Below are 6000 nucleotides of genomic sequence, written 5' to 3'. Positions count from 1 at the left end.
ACCGATATCATGACATTAATATCCCCATTGCACTGCACAGGAGACATGGCTGGGCATTTGTTTGCACCTTTGACCATATATGGTAGCAGTTCCATGAAGACCAAAGCTGGGCAACGCCCTATAGAATATAATCCGCCCCGGTCTATGCAGAAAAGCCTGTGTACAATGTCATTTATTACAATATGACCATTTCTCATTATTTGCACCAATTAGAAAAGCCTGTGCTAAGGAAGTGAAGGGTGAATCTCCCTGACGGGGACACAGACAGCAATAAGAACCTGCCAGGGGGACTAATCCACCTCCATTATGTCCAAAACAAAAAAAAAAAGTTTTGTCTTTAGTTATACTTCAATGACCTCCGGGGTTTTAATTTTTTATTAGATAATGGAAAAAAGAGGGAAAGTTTGGGTTTGCATATTCACCTCTTTTTTTTTTAAATCGATCCCACAATCATTGGTGGTTATTGGTGATGCATACCCTGCCCCCCCCCCCCCCTCGGCTCTTGTTCAGTCGTATGATTGCTATTAGTGGTAGTTATGGGCACTGACTTTGTGTGATGTCTAGTTACATGAATGTATTATTAATCTTGTCTTTCTTTCTTTACAGGTTTATTGTCGGCTACTTCATATTTGGTAACCGTTAATTGACGGTTGCTGAGCGGTTGTGATTTTTCACACAAATTCTGAGAAGTGCAAAAATGACCCAATTCGTAAGTATTTTTTTTCACTATTCTTATGACACCCACCCACAACTGCACATACACAAAGGGATGGGGGGGGGCTCATGACATTATCAACCTAATATGGACACATGGCTGCATTCGTTTTCATTTTCAGACTTTTTCACTAAATTTTCACCTACATATCCTGTGAAGAACACATTTCCGGTCCCTGGGTGGCTATGTTCACCTCTCCCAGGGCTGTGGATATGGGGGTACCACCGGTCCTCCTGTATGGGGCCCAGGCCAGCAGGGGGACCCAAGCAGAGGAGGAACAGAAAAAGATGGAAAAACTCCAAGAGGAGGAGGAGAGAAAATGGGAAAACAAAAAAATAGAAGACATGCAGCGGATGGATGAAATTCGCATGAAGGAGGAAGCTAATTGGAGAAAAGCAGAGCTAAAGAGAGAAGAACAGAAGAGAAAATCCAAATTACTGCCAATGTAATGTAAATCTGAACGTCCACTAATCGCTTTGTTTTCATTTATAGGTGAAGCGCACAACTTCTAGCTTCCGAGTTCAGGAAGATATTATGTGGGAAGAACTGAGGAAAGGGAGGAAGAGGTGGTATGAAGAAGATCGCAGGAAAAGGAAGGCGGAAAAGATGGAATTAGAGCAGAAGATGATGGAGAAGAAGAGAAAGGAGGAGGAGGAACAGAGGAGGGAAAAAAGAGAGGCGGAGGAACAGAGAAGGAAGGAAAAAAGAGAGGAGGTGGAGATCGCTTCTCGGCCTTTTGGCTAAGATCAAGTGTAGTATCGACCTTGCCTTTAGGGGTGTCCCTGCTTCCAGCTAGGACGTTGAGAACCACTTGCATCTATCCCAGCCATTTGGTCTGTGTGGGGTACCCTCTTCTCGGCCTTGTAGGATCGTCGATTAAATTCGGCTTCACCTGCTTGCTGCTATTGGGTTTGAGGCTTAGCCCCCACACAGAACGAGTTTGTGATCTTCCCCCCCTTGTTCACTCTGCGTTACTACCTCCGGGCAGTAGACGCTCAATAGCCTTTTCAAAGGCTAAGCGAGAGTGAAGCCGCCGAGGAAGAAGAAGGAGAAGGAATCCGATCAAGATCTCTGGGAAGCCCTCCTGAGAACTCCTCTGCGACAAGATGGGGAAGAAGCAAACTACGAAGAAGCCACAGAACGCCGCCCCCGCCAAGACCCCGGGAGAAGCCCCCTCCGCCTCCACCTCCACCTCAGATCGCTCCGGCCCTGCAGACGGTCTCCCTCCCCTGGAGCCCTGGATGAAGCAGACAGTCGTGCTGCGGCTGAAAGAAGTGGACGGCAGAATCCCGGACATGACCCCGGAAGTCTTTGGGAAGAAAATGATCCTTGAACAAGGATTTAGCAAGGCAGAGACCCTGTCGGTGCAGTCCTTCATGAGAGGTATTTTCTTTGTCACTTTTGTCTCCCTACAGGTATGCAGAAGGTACTGGGAGGCAGTGAAGACCTCTGGACCCGACTCCCTCTTCCGAAAGTTCATTGCGAACTCTCCCATCCAAAGGGACGAAAGGCGGATCACGGTGTCCATGAGAAACTCTCACGTCCCTGGTAGAGACATCGCCACCTACCTCCAAAGGTTTTGCGTCATGTTGAAGGACCCAGTCCGGATACTAGACGCCAACGGCTTCTGGACAGGTAAGTGGGCTGTGTTTTGCAGGCTACTAAGAGATCGTCCCGCTGGAGATCTCCAACACCTGCAACAGTGCTTCTCCCTGGGATCGTCAACAGGACTCCTACACTACCTGGACCAACCCCAGTCATGCCGCAGGTGCGGCCAGCCGGGGCACGAGGGTAAGGAATGCCATGTGCTTTCATGTAGGTTCTGTCGGTCTGCAGGTCACAAGACCAAGGATTGCCCGAGGTCCAGAACCTGCAACCTCTGTGGACGGTCAGAGCACGTCTACAGAGACTGCCCAGAGAGAAGCAGGACGTACGCTGGGGCCCTGAGCAAGGGCCCTGCCACCAAACCAGCGCCACAAAAACCTCCAAAGGATCCAGCATGTACGCAAAACTCGACGCCACCTCGAAGCTGCTCCGAGAGGTGATTGCGGAGGCTTCCCTGCAGGACGCTGTGGGATCCGTGGGGCGCGGTTCCGTGAACTACTCATGGAGCCGCCCCGACGGATCTGTGCGTTCCAGGATTGACTTTGTGCTCACCTCCAGGGCAGTCAGGCACCGCGGGTTCTCCATGGTTCCCTGCTTTTTCTCTGACCACAGGGCCATTCACTTTCGAGGTGACCTGGGAGAGGGCTTTGCCCCGGGCCCAGGCTCCTGGAAGCTGAATTGCACCCTGCTGGGCGATGAGGAACTGCTAGCGGAGCTCAGGGAAATCTACGGTGCCTGGCGAGAGGAGAAGTCTTTCTTTCCCAAGGTAAGCGACTGGTGGGAGTTCGTGAAAGTCAAGCTGCGCAGCTTCTTTCAGGCCAGGGGACGCCAGCAAGTGTGTGCCAGGAGGAGGGAACTCAGGAGGCTGCAGCGTCAGCTGCAGTCCCTGCAGGACCTTCATCACTGTAGCTGGGACGTGAGGCAAGACCTGGAGGACACCAAGAAGTGCTTGAAAAAGCACTTTGAGGAAGAATCCAGGCACATTGTCTTCCGTGCCAAGGTGGAGCATCTCGAGAAAGGTGAGAAGTGTAACTCTTTCTTTTTCAGGAAACTCCACTCAGGACACACACCCCTGTTGGAGCTGCGCAACAAGACTGGAACACTCCAGAAGGGGAAGGAGGCCGTGATGGAAGTGGTCAGCGACTACTACTCCGACCTCTACTCCCCCAAAGAAACAAACTCGGAAGCGGCCGACAGGTTCTTGTCAGGTATCTCTAATGCTATTGATCCTGCAGGTTTGTCGGCCACCAACGCCCCCTTGACGTTGGAGGAACTGCACTCTGCCGCTAAATCCTTTAGGCAAGGCAGGACCCCGGGCTGCGACGGTCTCCCAGCGGAGCTCTATGTAGCGCTGTGGGATCTCGTGGGCCCGGACCTGCTCGAGCTGTACGAGGAGATGGTGGTGGAGGGCAAGATGCCTCCTTCGTTGAGGGAGGGGATGATCACGATCCTGTACAAGCGTAAGGGGGAGAGATGTGACTTGAAAAATTGGCGTCCCATCTCTCTCCTGAACGTGGACTACAAGATCCTCGCCAAAGTCATGGCGAACAGGCTGAAGGCTGTCATCGGACAGATCATCAACCCGGATCAGACTTGTGGCATTCCTGGCCGCAGGATTGCGGACAGCCTAGCGCTTGTCCGGGACACGGTCCAATACATCAAGGACCGCCGTGTGCACGCGGCCCTGGTCAGTCTTGACCAGGAAAAGGCCTTTGACCGTGTCTCCCATGGGTTTATGTGCAGAGCCCTGCGCAGGTTTGGTCTCGGGGAAATGTTTTGTTCGGTTGTGGATATGATGTATAACGACATTTGTAGTTCCGTGCAGGTGAACGGCTGGAAGACTGACCCCTTCCCGGTCCTCTCCGGGGTCAGACAAGGCTGTCCTCTCTCACCTCTGCTTTTTGTTTGCTGTATAGAGCTCTTCGCCGAATGCATCAGACGGAATCCAGAGATCGGGGGAATCACCGCACCGGGACCAGACAGACGGGAAGTGAAGTGCTCGCTCTACATGGACGACGTGACGGTGTTCTGTGCCAACCAGCGCTCCATCGACCTGCTCGTCCAGACCTGCGAGGACTTCGGCCAAGCTTCGGGGGCAAAGGTCAACTGTGGGAAGTCGGAAGTCATGCTCTTCGGAAAGTGGTTCCTGCCTTCTTCTGCATCCATACCCTTTTGCATCAAGACAGACTTCATGAAAATTTTGGGAGTTTGGTTTGGTGCCGAGGGCGCAGCCCTGAAGTCTTGGGAGGAGAGACTGGCCAAGATGCGTCAAAAGTTTGGACTCTGGAGCCTCAGAGACTTCTCCATCGAAGGGAAGACACTGGTACTCCGCAGCGAGATTCTCCCTGTGTTACAGTACCTCGCCCAGGCCTGGCCCCCACGGGTCAACACCTGTAAGGCCATCACCAGGGCGGTGTTTCACTTCATCTGGGGCTCCAAGATGGACAGAGTGAAGCGGGCAGTCATGTTCAAGGAACCCCTCAAGGGCGGTAAGGGTGTGCCCGACATCGCCACCCAGCTGAGGGTGTTCTTTGCTTGCAACTGCATCCGCAGAACTTTGCCCAAACGGATTATGGACTCTGGCGGGAACACAATGTCTCGCTTCTTCCTGTTGCCTCTCTGGAGGTCCCTGGGGTGGGACACCTGGGATAGTTCCATCCCCTACAACTGGGACACTCCTTGGTACTACTTGGATACCTTCAAGTTCATCAGGGAGCAGGGGCTGCAGGGAGTCAAGCCTGACTTGTGGAAGCCAAAGACCATTTACAAGTTGATCAGAGCAAGCGACATTTTGGAGTCGGTTCCAGGCCTGCCTTCAGACACCTGCAAGGTGGTCTGGAGGAATGTTTCTTCCAACATTCTCACCAACAGGCATAAAGACCTGGCATGGATGGCTATCCAGGGGGGGTTGCCTCTCAGGACATTTATGCATGCCAGGAACCTGAGCAGATACAGACACTGCCCCTTCTGCATCATCCACGAGGAAACGTCTTACCACGTTTTCTGGGAGTGCTCATTTGCTCAGGCCCTGTTGGGGGCCCTGGAACCTGAACTCAAGGACTTTGTACCACAGACAGCCATCACTCACTTTGGGGTGTTGAATGGACTGTTCTGTGAAACTTTCTCTCTGGAGGACATTGACAGCGCCTGGAGGGTGCTGTGTTGCTTTAAGGACGCTTTATGGTGCGCCAGGAAGCGCCTCATCCACCAGCGGGAGAGGATGTCCATTGAGGACTGCCGCAGACTGATCCTCAGTCTGCTCAGAGAGTATTCCTTGATGGACTTTAAGGAGGAAGAGGACGTCTGAAGATTTCCCCTTCCCCCTACTCCCCCTTGCGTGTCTTTGTCCCTTCAATAAAGCTTCGGGCCTGTGTTTCCCCCTTTCCCCCCCCCCCCACACACCCGATGCCTATTGTAGATTGTGACTTTCGGTTATTCGTTTTTCTGCATGACATCGTGACTAGGAAATGTATTTTGTATTAGGATGCTACAGTTTTTGGGGTAAGCGGCGTCATGCATGACGTGTTGGTCCGGGGGATTCATCCTCCGCGCACATCACGTCAGGCATCATACCGCTGAGCGAATGTATTTATTTCTGAATGTATTTATCGTATGCTTGGAACTGTATTGCAATGTGGTGCGCTGCGTCGCAGTACAGGGTGAGATGTACCCCGATTACA

The 6000-nt window shown here is 52.2% G+C and overlaps 1 pseudogene; it reads left to right on the top strand.

Annotated features, from left to right (window-relative positions):
* The first annotated feature begins 1435 nt into the window (after nt 1-1435).
* LOC149428775 (U2 spliceosomal RNA) lies at nt 1436-1528 on the top strand (annotated as a pseudogene).
* Nucleotides 1529-6000: the final 4472 nt, after the last annotated feature.

This window comes from Staurois parvus, unplaced genomic scaffold, assembly GCF_062004578.1.
Source record: "Staurois parvus isolate SC_StPar_1 unplaced genomic scaffold, SC_StPar_1.0 ptg002976l, whole genome shotgun sequence".
Classification (NCBI taxonomy): domain Eukaryota; kingdom Metazoa; phylum Chordata; class Amphibia; order Anura; family Ranidae; genus Staurois; species Staurois parvus.
This window is presented reverse-complemented; position numbering and strand designations above follow the sequence as displayed.